At 41.0% G+C, this 13634-nt stretch overlaps 1 pseudogene across 1 annotated transcript; it reads right to left on the bottom strand.

Annotated features, from left to right (window-relative positions):
* Positions 1-340: 340 nt before the first annotated feature.
* LOC114283323 (uncharacterized) lies at positions 341-12502 on the bottom strand (annotated as a pseudogene). The gene is made up of 4 exons (XR_014347926.1): positions 11042-12502; positions 1308-1441; positions 643-823; positions 341-540 (listed from the first exon to the last, which is right to left on the bottom strand). The product of XR_014347926.1 is annotated as an uncharacterized LOC114283323 (transcript).
* Between the last annotated feature and the right edge of the window lie 1132 nt (positions 12503-13634).

The following is a 13634-nucleotide window of genomic DNA, read 5'->3' as shown; positions in this document are numbered from 1 at the left end:
GGTTCAACAGGAAACACCTGTTCTCTTATTATACAAAAAAGAAACCCTATACTATTGCAAGTTTTTTTTTTTTCAAATTAGTTTTTTTTTTTTTAGTTATGTTAATTGACCTCACACATGTTAGACTGAAGCTGGATTTTTAGACTTTATTTTATTTTATTTTTAATCTTGTGAGATCAGGGGTGCTAAGCAAATTTGCCAATGAATATGATTATTTTCAACTTGCCTCCAAGAGTGAACTCTAGCTTTTACATCGTTCTCTCAATTGTCTTGATAATACTGCTTTATCCCTCTTATTTGAGTGAGCAAGTACTCATTTCTCTCCATACAAAAAAAAGTATATATAAAAAGATCAAATATGAACTATTGTAATGCCAACAAAAAGCCCTTCACAAGAAAACAAAAGAGTATTTTCTTCACAAATAAAATGTATAAAATTTCAACCTTCAAAGGCATCCAATCTAGCTACTTGACTTCTTCTCTACTCTCAATTGTTCCCGACCAATTCGTACCTTTTCTTCTCCTTTCTCATCTTCAGCTCTGTGTAACGTAACGAGTAATCAATACAAATAACAATCTCATTAAGGCAAAACAACATATATTGACAAAGCCCAAGTTCTCTTTCTCATTTAAAATACTTACCGTATCTGGATTTGAAACCAAAACTGAATATGGGCTTCCCGATGGAGCTACATTAGCACTACAGTTCCGTCTCTTTTCATGAATTTTTCTTGTCATACCTGAATTCTGTGGTTGAACAAGATCTTCTTCAAGTTTTGGAGATTGCATGTTCAATAGATATCTACACCTTGGCCTAAAAAAACTGCAATTCATTTGAAAATGAGCAAAAACCCCAGTTATCAATCGCACAATGCCAATTCTAACAAAAATTCAAGCCTATTTGAACTAAGATTATGAGTATTCATACCCGGCTTCTGCCAAAAGGATATCTCTCTTTTGCTTTGAAGTCTGCAATTTTCTTTTTCTTTTTTTTTTATACAAATTCGTATATATGATCAAAACCAATGGTACATGACCACAAATAATGGGATATTCAAGAACATAATGGAGTGATATAGACATCAAATAGTAGAAAACAAGGTTCAAATTCAATAAGCAAATTCTTCTACACTGAAATTTTATTGCACATTGACTGAAATCTATCCATATGGGTTGAACAAGGGACAAGATATCGTTTACACTAATACTATTTTTATGTTACACTCCAGAACCTGAAGGACATGTATATACAATAAGTGACTATTCACAATCCTTATGGACAACAGTTAGGAGAACTTAAAAAGCACCTCAAATATTTCGGACCACAGACCTTGGAACCTTTTGAAGCATGGCAGTAGCAATCTCACCACCAACATTGCAAGCATGACTAGGCCCACACTATCACAACTAAAATGATCAAGTACTATCAAGCCAAACATTCCTGGAAAAAAAAAAACGAGTGTAAGCAAAATTAAGTGAAAGGTTACCAACTAAAAATTAATACACAACCAATGTATAGCGACCCTGGTCTTTTCCCATTTAATTATTGTATCCGGACTGTTCCGTAGATTTTGTCATTGTATATGGTTGTTGTTGTTATTCCTTATTTTCTCTTTTGGAATTATAGGATGTGTTGGGCAGGTTTGTTTCAGGTTGGTTGGGTTTAGAAACCAAGAGTTGCTGTCCAGGTTTTTGGTTCTTCGCTCGAGCGAGGAGTTGTTCGCTCGAGCGAGAGGTAGTGTTTGATTTGGACCTGTAGCTGTGCATTCTTGGCTCGAGCGAGATTTTCTTCGCTCGAGCGAGTTAGTTCATCCTTCGCTCGAGCTATAGTTCCTTCGCTCGAGCGTGTGTCTGGGTTCAGACCTGAGGGTTTGAGTTCTTCGCTCGACCGAGCTTTCTTTCGCTCGAGCGAGCATTTGAGTTGTTGGCTCGAGCAAGGCTTCCTTGGCTCGAGCGTAGTTTCTCTGTGTCTGGTCGCTCGAGCGACCAAGTCTTCGCTCGAGCGAGCCTGTCCAGTTTAAATACACAGCAGCGGGATTTGATCAGTCTTTTTCATATTCATTTGATTCAAAACCCCAGGTTCGACCTCTCTCTCTCCCTACTCACCTTCTCTTTTAGGTTTGATCTGTTTAGAGAGTGTTTCAACTCTAGTTGCTTTATTAAAAAGATAGAGGGAGTCGAGGGCTTCCATTTAATCTGAACTTTTGGCAATTTGGAGCACTTTTGTATTTGGGCATTCATCTCCATCTTCTCCATTCGGGTTACTCTCTTCGAGGTAGGGATTTCCTACTCCATTTTATAAGTTTTGTTCTAAGTTTTGGTATATTGATATGTTGGGGTTACTTTGATAATTTTGGGAAAAACCCTAGTTGTATTAATTAATTAATTTGTATAATTAATTTAAGGGAATTGGGGAATTTGGTTAAATTCATGAAATTGGGAAATTTATTGATTAAATGGTGTAGTTGGATAATGTAAATCACTCGCCTATTGAATTGTTGGTATATTTATTTTCAAGTCTAGAAATAACTGTTTTGGGCTATCGGTGGAGGATAGTCGTGCTTGTTGTAGATATTGCATGTGGATTAGGAATAACTGAAACTAATCTCATTGGTTAAGTCATTAGTTTTGACTATGGCATTGATACAGAAAATACGTGTAATGATTGAGCATTGCATTTGCATATATTGTTTGTGTGTGGGAGGAGATAGGGGATGTACTCCACGGTTTAGGGGAAGATAGGGGATGGACCTCTAAACCGGATCTTTGTTTGGGAGGAGATAGGGGATGGACTCCATTAGCATCACTTTTATGTGTGCTTATTTATAGAAGTGTTTATTTGATACAGCACTAAAATGTGTATCAATCTGGAAGTATGAAGTGTTTGATTTGAGCTTGAGTCTCATTTGTTGATAATATTGGAAGATTGTGAATATGATATAGGTGATTTCACTGTTATAAGTTTGGCCAGGTTCTGAGCCATGTTGATAAAACTGGAAAGTAAAATGTATCTTTGGCAATAATGTCAAGAGTCTGTAAAATGTTGTAATTGATTATTTTGGTTAACCATCTGTTAAATGCTACTGCTTTATTCATTGCTTATATGTGGTTTAGTATATTTCTACTGGGCTGTGGCTCACCCTTTATGGGAACATCATTTTCAGGTTCAGGTGATAAACTACCTCCAAGGAATTAGCTTGGGAGGGTTTGGCTTCTGGATTGAAGAAGACTACTTTTAGATAACTGTCTTAAATTATATGTACATGTAAACATTCAAGCCTAGGGCTTTTATTGTATTGAGTTAGAACTCATATTTTTGGTATCCAAGTGTTGGCTTGGAAAGATGTAAGCCTGTTGGGCATTTTATTCGATGTTATATGTTATGCTTTATTTTGTAATGCTCTGATGAATGAATTAATAGATTATCTTCTTAAAATAATGAATGTCAATGATATATATAATGGGTTAATTTTTAGGGCGTTACAACTTGGTATCAGAGCGTACCGGGTTTGAATACTTTGGGTACGTGGGAAGTGATTAGTATCACATTGGGTTCGTCTCGTTTGATAGAGACTTAGTGTAATGTTATATGCTTATGTGATAACATGTTTATGTGATTATGTGGGTATGGAATGTAGTTTCTAGGATGTTGATTGGATCCTTGAGTTTCTTGTAGTCTTGTTGGAAAGGCACTTGATCACTGCTGCTTCCAACCGGAACTATAGTAACGCATTGGGACTATCATTATCCGGGAATGAAATTCGTAGGTGCTTATGTGATTATGTGCTTACGTGGAATGAATTATTGTTGTCCATTGCATTAGGACGTGAGTGTTTAGCTTCGGCACATTTATTAATGTGCTAATGTCTTTGTTTCCTTTATTAGGATGTCAGGACGAGGACGAGGACGCGGTAGGCGTGGTAGGCCGGGTAGGCAGGAGGTGCCTGTGCCAGAAGAGATTCCGGCAGTTCAGGAGGGAATTGGCCAGGCCAATGTGGCCGAGCCAGTAGGCCAGCAGGCTATGGGCGCTCTAGCCCAAGAGATAGCAGGGGCATTCAGGGAGTCAGTAGGCATTCTCAGAGCTGAGAATCAAGCTCAGGTTGTTGCTGCAGATGCAGGACCTTCCTTTCTGAAGAGGGAGTTCTTCCGGTCTAATCCGGATGAATTTGTGGGTGATCCTAAAGAGCCGCTTAAGGCAGATGAGTGGCTCGAACAGACAACGAAGACGTTTGAGATGCTTGGCATCGAAGACGAGGGGTTGAAAGTGACCTTGGCATCTTTTCAGTTGAAGGGAGATGCGGGTCAGTGGTGGAAGTTCACTAAGGGGCGTATAGGAGGTACATGGGAGGCTTTTGTGAATGCATTCCAGGAGAAGTTTTTATCTCCGGCAGTCAGGGAGAAGCTGCGAGACCAGTTTTGTCAGCTTAAGCAGGTGAGTTCTTCAGTGGCCGAATTTGAGGCTGCATTTACTAGTTTGTCCAGGTTTGCACCTGAGTTAGTGGCGTCTGAGGAACGCCGTTGTATTGAGTTTGAGAAGAAGTTGAGGCGTGGCCTCAAGCTGAGAGTTGGGGGAACTATGATTCGAGATTATGGGCGTATGGTTGATGCTGCAGCCCATATGGAGATCATGATGCAGGAGGAGGAGGAAGGGCAGAAGGGCTCCAAGAGGAGTCAGGATGGTCAGAGTGATGGTAGGAGGCAGAAGGGTTTTAATCCCCAGCAGTCTCAGGGTAGCTATTCTAGATCGACTTTTCCTGTACCGAGTGCCAGTTCGGGGAAAGGCAGTCAGGGAGACATTACCTGCTTTAAGTGTGGCCAGCTAGGCCACAAGTCTCCAGTTTGTCCTCAGAGGGGAGGAGTTCAGAGAGCAGCATCATCTTCGGCTCGATCTCAGAGCCAGAGTCAGGGTAGAGGCCAGCCACTCTCGTGTTATCAGTGTGGTCAGCCAGGGCATATGAAGAGGTATTGCCCGCAGTTGGGTGGCACACCTGGTGCATCCGGTATGAGGCCGATTCAGGGTCAGCAGCCAGCTCCGTCAAGTCAGGCCTCGAGGGCCAATCAGGGGGCTTCATCGTCCCAGTCAGTACAGCAACCTTATACTCCTAGGGTTGAGCAGGTTGATCAGAGGTCGTCTGGGCGAGTGTATGCTGTTGCCGCGCAGGATCTTGTGCCAGCACCATCAGTTGTGAGAGGTACCTTCTTGTTTTGCAACTCGGTTGCTAATGTTTTGATTGATACGGGTGCATCTCATTCCTTTGTGTCTGCTACATTTGCATCTGTTTTGGAGTTGGAGTTAGCACAGCTAGCATCTCCTATTTGTGTAGTGTCACCTCTTGGGGGTGAATTGATTTTGAAACAAGGCGTTAGGGGTTGTGATATAGAGGTTGATTATCATAGAATCCCATTTTCCTTTGTAGTTATGCCTATGAGGGGTTTCGATGTTATTCTGGGTATGGACTGGTTATCGTCATACCGGGCAGTTATTGATTGCTACCGCCAGAGGGTCACTTGCTGTACCGTGAGCGGGGAGTATTTTCATTTTCTGGGGGACCGGGTTGGTGATGTGTTGCCACCGGGGTATGTTCGGCGAGGAAGGAGTGAGCTTAGTGGGCTACTAGCTAACCTTTTGATTAATGAGGATGTTGAGACTCAGATTGTGTTGCCTAGGGTGGTTTGTGAGTACTCGGATGTCTTTCCCGAGGATCTTGTTGGTTTGCCACCGCATCGGGAGATTGAGTTCTCTATTGACCTAGTGCCCGGCACGGCGTCGATTTCCATGGCACCTTATCGTTTTGCCCCAGCCGAGCTGGTTGAGTTGAAGACTCAGCTCCAGGAGTTGCTAGACAAGGGTTTTATTCGTCCTAGTGTTTCGCCGTGGGGAGCACCAGCTCTCTTCGTTAAAAAGAAAGGTGGTGCTTTGAGACTTTGTATAGATTACCGGAAGTTGAATCGGGCTACGGTCAAGAATAAGTACCCTATGCCCCGTATAGATGATTTGTTTGACCAGTTGAAGGGTTCCCGTTGTTTCTCTAAGATAGACTTGAGATCGGGTTACCACCAGTTGAGGGTCAGGGAAGAGGATATTCCGAAGACGGCATTCCGTACGCGGTATGGCCATTATGAGTTTTTGGTGATGCCATTCGGGCTCACCAATGCACCGGCAGTTTTTATGGATTTGATGAACCGGATCTTCCGGGAATTCTTGGATCGGTTTGTAGTCGTTTTTGTGGACGACATCCTTATCTATTCGCCTTCTGAGGAGGAGCACGAGGCACATTTGAGGGTGGTGCTTGAGTTACTTAGAGCCCATAAGCTATATGCTAAGTTTGGGAAGTGTGAGTTCTGGCTAGAAGAGGTCAAGTTTTTAGGCCATGTTGTTTCTGGGGAAGGAGTGTCTGTTGATACATCCAAGGTAGAGGCAGTGCAGGATTGGGCACAGCCTAAGAATGTTTTTGAGATCCGTAGTTTTCTGGGATTAGCTGGTTATTACCGTCGGTTTGTAAAAGATTTCTCCAGATTAGCTTCGCCTTTGACTAGGTTGACTCGGAAGGGAGTCAAATTTGTATGGAGTGAGACTTGTGAAAAGTCGTTCCAGGAGTTGAAAGTTAGACTGACCACCGCTCCGGTCTTGATTATTCCAGAGAGAGGGTTGGGTTATGCAGTCTATTGTGACGCCTCACGAGAGGGTCTGGGTTGTGTGTTAATGCAAGAAGGGAAAGTAGTTGCCTATGGCTCACGTCAGTTGAAAATTCACGAGCAGAATTACCCTACGCATGATCTAGAGTTAGCAGCTGTGATATTTGCCTTGAAGATTTGGAGGCATTATCTTTATGGTGAGAGATTTGAGGTATTCTCGGATCATAAGAGTCTGAAATATTTGTTTACACAGAAAGACTTGAACTTGAGGCAGAGGAGGTGGATGGAATTTATAGAGGATTATGATTTTGAGTTGCATTATCATCCGGGAAAGGCCAATGTGGTGGCCGATGCCCTTAGCAGGAAACCTATTGGTGATATGGCTGGTATAGCCATCCGAGAATGGGAGATGTTGGGTGCACTTGGAGAGTTTGATTTACTTATGGGCGAATCCGTTGAGGCTGCGGCCTTGTTTTCTGTTGTTGCACAGCCTACACTTGTGACTCGAGTGTTAGAGGCTCAGAGAAGTGACCTTGAGGTAGAATCTCTCCGTGAGAAGATTTCCGGTGGGAAGGTAGAGAAGGGTTTGACGGTGTATTCCGACCAGAGTGTGAGATACCGAGACCGTCTGTTTGTGCCGAAGTCTTGCCGAGAGGAAGTACTCCGAGAGTTCCACCATTCACGCCTTGCGGTGCATCCGGGAGGCACTAAGATGTATCGGGATTTGGGTCGCCAGTTCTGGTGGCGGGGTATGAAGAGAGATGTGGCAGCTTTCGTATCTAAGTGCCTTACTTGTCAACAAGTGAAGGCCGAACATCAGAGGCCAGCGGGTTTATTGCAACCCTTGCCTATTGCCGAGTGGAAGTGGGAGCATGTTACTATGGACTTCGTTGTGGGTCTTCCGAGGGCTCAGCGGGGTAGTGATGCTATTTGGGTAGTTGTGGACCGGTTGACTAAGTCGGCGCATTTTATTCCTATGCGTGTTAGAGATTCGGTAGATCATCTTGCTGACTTGTATATTCGGGATATAGTGAGATTGCACGGGGTCCCAGTGACGATCGTCTCAGATAGAGATCCTCGTTTTACTGCCAGGTTGTGGCAGAGTTTGCAGAGTGCCTTAGGCACTAAGTTGACCTTTAGCACGGCTTATCATCCTCAGACTGACGGACAGTCCGAGCGTACTATTCAAATCCTTGAGGTTATGCTTCGGGGTTGTGTTCTAGACTTTAGTGGATCGTGGGAGAGGCACTTGCCGTTGGTGGAGTTTGCCTACAATAACAGTTTCCAATCTAGTATCGGTATGGCACCATTTGAGGCCTTGTATGGCCGACCGTGTAGATCTCCTGTTTGTTGGGCTGAGGTGGGTGATGCACCTCTGTTGGGTCCGGAGTTGGTGAGGGAAACGACGGAGAAAGTTGAGCTTATCCGTAAGAGGCTTGTTACAGCACAGAGTCGTCAGAAATCGTATGCCGACCGTAGGAGGAGAGCTTTGGTGTTTGAGGTGAGTGATCATGTCTTTCTGAAGATATCACCTAGACGAGGTTTGATGAGGTTTGGGAAGAGTGGGAAGTTGTCCCCTCGGTTTATTGGTCCGTTTGAGATCCTTGAGAGGATTGGCGAGGCTGCTTATCGTTTAGCCTTGCCACCGCAGTTGTCCGGAGTACATGACGTGTTTCATGTGAGTATGCTTCGGAAGTATGAGCCGGATCCATCACATGTGTTGGATTGGACCGATTTAGTGGTTGATGTAGATATTTCGTATGAGGAAAGACCGGTTCGGGTATTGGATAGGCGGGATCAAGTTTTGCGAGGCAAAACCATCCCTTTGGTCAAAGTTTTGTGGAAACACCACGGAGTGGAGGAAGCCACTTGGGAACGTGAATTGGAAGTCCGCGAGAAATATCCGGACATGTTTGTTGATTTGTAATCTTACAACTAGATTCTGTTATATTGTTGAACTTAAGAGCCTTACATATGTCTTAAGTTGTAAAACATTGAGTATGTTATGGTAATTAATTGTATCTTGAAACTTGTTTCATTATAGAAGATTAGTGTAACATTGTATATGTTGGTTACATTGTTGGATGTGTTATATAAATCATGCAATTGAATATGATATGGAAATTGTTAACATTGAAGGGAATAATGCATAATAGTGGTGCAGGTTGAAATATATATTATCTTATATATTGTGGGATACCTCTTGATAAAAGGATGAAGTGACCAGTATTGGGTCAAGTTGTTTATTATGGTTATATTATATCATTGGGAAATTGAGAAAAATCTGTTTTCAAAAAATTCATGCTTAATTTCGGGGACGAAATTCTTTGAAGGGGGGGAGGTTATAGCGACCCTGGTCTTTTCCCATTTAATTATTGTATCCGGACTGTTCCGTAGATTTTGTCATTGTATATGGTTGTTGTTGTTATTCCTTATTTTCTCTTTTGGAATTATAGGATGTGTTGGGCAGGTTTGTTTCAGGTTGGTTGGGTTTAGAAACCAAGAGTTGCTGTCCAGGTTTTTGGTTCTTCGCTCGAGCGAGGAGTTGTTCGCTCGAGCGAGAGGTAGTGTTTGATTTGGACCTGTAGCTGTGCATTCTTGGCTCGAGCGAGATTTTCTTCGCTCGAGCGAGTTAGTTCATCCTTCGCTCGAGCTATAGTTCCTTCGCTCGAGCGTGTGTCTGGGTTCAGACCTGAGGGTTTGAGTTCTTCGCTCGACCGAGCTTTCTTTCGCTCGAGCGAGCATTTGAGTTGTTGGCTCGAGCAAGGCTTCCTTGGCTCGAGCGTAGTTTCTCTGTGTCTGGTCGCTCGAGCGACCAAGTCTTCGCTCGAGCGAGCCTGTCCAGTTTAAATACACAGCAGCGGGATTTGATCAGTCTTTTTCATATTCATTTGATTCAAAACCCCAGGTTCGACCTCTCTCTCTCCCTACTCACCTTCTCTTTTAGGTTTGATCTGTTTAGAGAGTGTTTCAACTCTAGTTGCTTTATTAAAAAGATAGAGGGAGTCGAGGGCTTCCATTTAATCTGAACTTTTGGCAATTTGGAGCACTTTTGTATTTGGGCATTCATCTCCATCTTCTCCATTCGGGTTACTCTCTTCGAGGTAGGGATTTCCTACTCCATTTTATAAGTTTTGTTCTAAGTTTTGGTATATTGATATGTTGGGGTTACTTTGATAATTTTGGGAAAAACCCTAGTTGTATTAATTAATTAATTTGTATAATTAATTTAAGGGAATTGGGGAATTTGGTTAAATTCATGAAATTGGGAAATTTATTGATTAAATGGTGTAGTTGGATAATGTAAATCACTCGCCTATTGAATTGTTGGTATATTTATTTTCAAGTCTAGAAATAACTGTTTTGGGCTATCGGTGGAGGATAGTCGTGCTTGTTGTAGATATTGCATGTGGATTAGGAATAACTGAAACTAATCTCATTGGTTAAGTCATTAGTTTTGACTATGGCATTGATACAGAAAATGCGTGTAATGATTGAGCATTGCATTTGCATATATTGTTTGTGTGTGGGAGGAGATAGGGGATGTACTCCACGGTTTAGGGGAAGATAGGGGATGGACCTCTAAACCGGATCTTTGTTTGGGAGGAGATAGGGGATGGACTCCATTAGCATCACTTTTATGTGTGCTTATTTATAGAAGTGTTTATTTGATACAGCACTAAAATGTGTATCAATCTGGAAGTATGAAGTGTTTGATTTGAGCTTGAGTCTCATTTGTTGATAATATTGGAAGATTGTGAATATGATATAGGTGATTTCACTGTTATAAGTTTGGCCAGGTTCTGAGCCATGTTGATAAAACTGGAAAGTAAAATGTATCTTTGGCAATAATGTCAAGAGTCTGTAAAATGTTGTAATTGATTATTTTGGTTAACCATCTGTTAAATGCTACTGCTTTATTCATTGCTTATATGTGGTTTAGTATATTTCTACTGGGCTGTGGCTCACCCTTTATGGGAACATCATTTTCAGGTTCAGGTGATAAACTACCTCCAAGGAATTAGCTTGGGAGGGTTTGGCTTCTGGATTGAAGAAGACTACTTTTAGATAACTGTCTTAAATTATATGTACATGTAAACATTCAAGCCTAGGGCTTTTATTGTATTGAGTTAGAACTCATATTTTTGGTATCCAAGTGTTGGCTTGGAAAGATGTAAGCCTGTTGGGCATTTTATTCGATGTTATATGTTATGCTTTATTTTGTAATGCTCTGATGAATGAATTAATAGATTATCTTCTTAAAATAATGAATGTCAATGATATATATAATGGGTTAATTTTTAGGGCGTTACACAATGTCAGAAATCTAAAATTCAAAAAGGTAGTAGAAAAGCCAGTGATGAATATTGGGGATATGCCAGAAAGAAATCCAAAGGATTGATACCTTGCGTGCCTCGAGTACTGGCATCAGAAATTAGGACAATGAAAAGCCGAGGAGTAACCCCAAAAAATTCAAAATTAATTAGAAAGCTGTGCAAATGTCCCAGTGTTGGGGCTGCAGCCCCCAAGCATCATCTTCTCATAGACTGCATATCCTCGAATGAGAGCATTATATGTGAAAACATTAGGTTCAAGGCCCTTAAGTAGGAGTTCTTCATACATTTTCCCAGCTTCCTCGATCATTCCAACAATCCCAAGATTGAGAATTAAGGAATTGTAGGTATAAAGGTTAGGAATAATCCCTCTACTCTGCATCTCATTGAAAAGAGAGAGAGCTTCTTCTATTCTTCTTGATCTCCCAAGACCATTAATCATAAGGTTGTAAGAAATTAAATCAGGATCAATGCCAGTCGACTTTAATTCCTCAAAGTAGTGCACAGCATCATCCACTTTCCCCACCAAGCACAGGCAATCTACGAGAATGGTGTAGGACTTCAGATCTGGTCTTATTCCCTCTTTAACCATTCTATTAAACAACTCACAAGCAGTTTCCACATCCCCTCCTTTGCCAAATCCATTTATAAGAATATTGTAAATAGCGCAGTTTGGTTTACATCTGTAATCCACCATCTCATCAAAGAAACTCCTCGCTTCATCCAAATTTCCTAGCTTTAAGAGACCATCTATGAGAGGACCATATGTACAAGGAGTGGGATTGAAATCTCCACTGATAAGATCATAGTACAAATCTACGGCTTTCTCTATTCTATTAGACTTAACAAGACCATCAATAACTATATTGTGAGTTATGGTGTTAGGCTTACATCCCCCGCTGAGCAAAAATTTCATTGACCCTCCCAGACTTCCCAAGATCATCAAGCAACAAGTTGTACGTGAAAACATCAGGAGCAAAACCAACAGTTTTCATCTCCTTAAAAAGACCCCAAGCCATTTTAGTGAGATGAACATCAAGAAACCACACAATCAGAACATAATATGCTTCTAGTGTAGGTTGAATTCCAAAACTGCTGGTAAACTTCACAAAAAGTTCGTGAGCGTCGAGGGCTTTCTTATGCTTGCACATAACCTTAATAAGAGGAATCAATACTGAGTCATTTCTGCAAAGCCCATCAACTATTAATCTTTCAACTAATGAAATGGACTGAACAATTTCAGCATCACACAGAATTCCTTCAATTAAATCTCTCCAAAAGGAGTTGTCTGTCTGATTCCTAACCTGTTGAACAAAGCTCTTTGCGATCTTAAATGCATCCTCAATCCGCCCGTCCTTTGCAACACCTAGTAGAAGTGTGCACAAAGTTATATTATCAGGATAGAGCATCTTTCTCATCTTTCTCATTCTGCAAAACATTGCCCATGCCTCATCTACCCGATCAGCCTTGTAAAGAGTGTCAATCAAAGAATTGATATTAACTACGTCAGGATCACATCCCTTTTCTATCATCTCAGAGAATAATTGGAATCTGGAGCTAGTCCACTCTTTTTAAGTCCATAGAATATACCTTTTGCCTCCCCAAGCCTACCCATTTCCACTGGACTATACAAAGATGCATTACAAGCAACAATATTAGGAACAATTTCAAAATCCCTTCTCTTCCCAGATGCTACCATAAGCGCGGAGTAGGTCTAGAGACTAGGCTTAATCCCTTCTGAAACGACTCTTCTATAAACATCCGCTCAAGTGTAAATGGGGCTTGCCGAATCCCTCCTTTTACATGAAGAGCCTTAAATATGATCAAATAAGTATTCAAATTCCTATAGATAATTTGCTTTTTCATCAAATCAAACACAATAGCGATATCACCAACCCTCTTATGAACCATCAAGAGCTCAAGCATGTAATTACATGTTTCGGTAGTGTGATGGGTATTCGTTGAATTGTCTATGAGAAAGGAAATTGCATAGATATCAAGTAGTGAGAGTGTTCGAAACTATCTAAACTATCATTCGTTCGGAACCATATCTTGTGTGCAGTCCAAATAATTTTTAAATGGATGATGCAATCCAAATAAAATATTTATATAAAATTATTTTAGAAATGTTTCCATTAAACTTTTTTTTTTTTTTTACAATCCATATATGGTTTTGTGGGTAATGAAATTTGAAAGAGCCTCTGTATACATTATCAAATGTTTCAATAAATATACTAATTAGATATTATATTATGTTAGTTTCAAGTCAAGAGATTAAACTCATAAATATGTGTTTTATATGGTATATCCATTAGTCCGGGTGGTCGCAGTTCGATTTTGGACGGTTTGTGGATCGGTTTAAACTCGCCCACGTATATACGGTTTGGGAAAAATTCAACCCGCAACCACCCGCAATGCGGGTTGTGATTTGTGCGAATAAAGTTCGCAGATGTGCGGGTAGTTTGCGAATTGGACTTTTTTCTTTAAAAATTTGTTTTGGAGCATTTTTTTCCCCATTTTGTAAATATTTATTTTTGGCCATTTCCCCCCCAATTTTCTAAATTGCTCTAGCATTAATAATTAATGAATTAAAACTTATAAAATTAAAAACACAACAAAATCAATTCCTAACACAAACAAATCATTCAAAATCCTAAACTTTTA

The sequence above is a fragment of the Camellia sinensis genome, chromosome 13 (genome assembly GCF_055761805.1).
Source record: "Camellia sinensis isolate YWXY chromosome 13, ASM5576180v1, whole genome shotgun sequence".
Lineage (NCBI taxonomy): Eukaryota > Viridiplantae > Streptophyta > Magnoliopsida > Ericales > Theaceae > Camellia > Camellia sinensis.
Note: the sequence above shows the minus strand (reverse complement) of the source record. Positions and strands in the feature narration are given on the sequence as shown.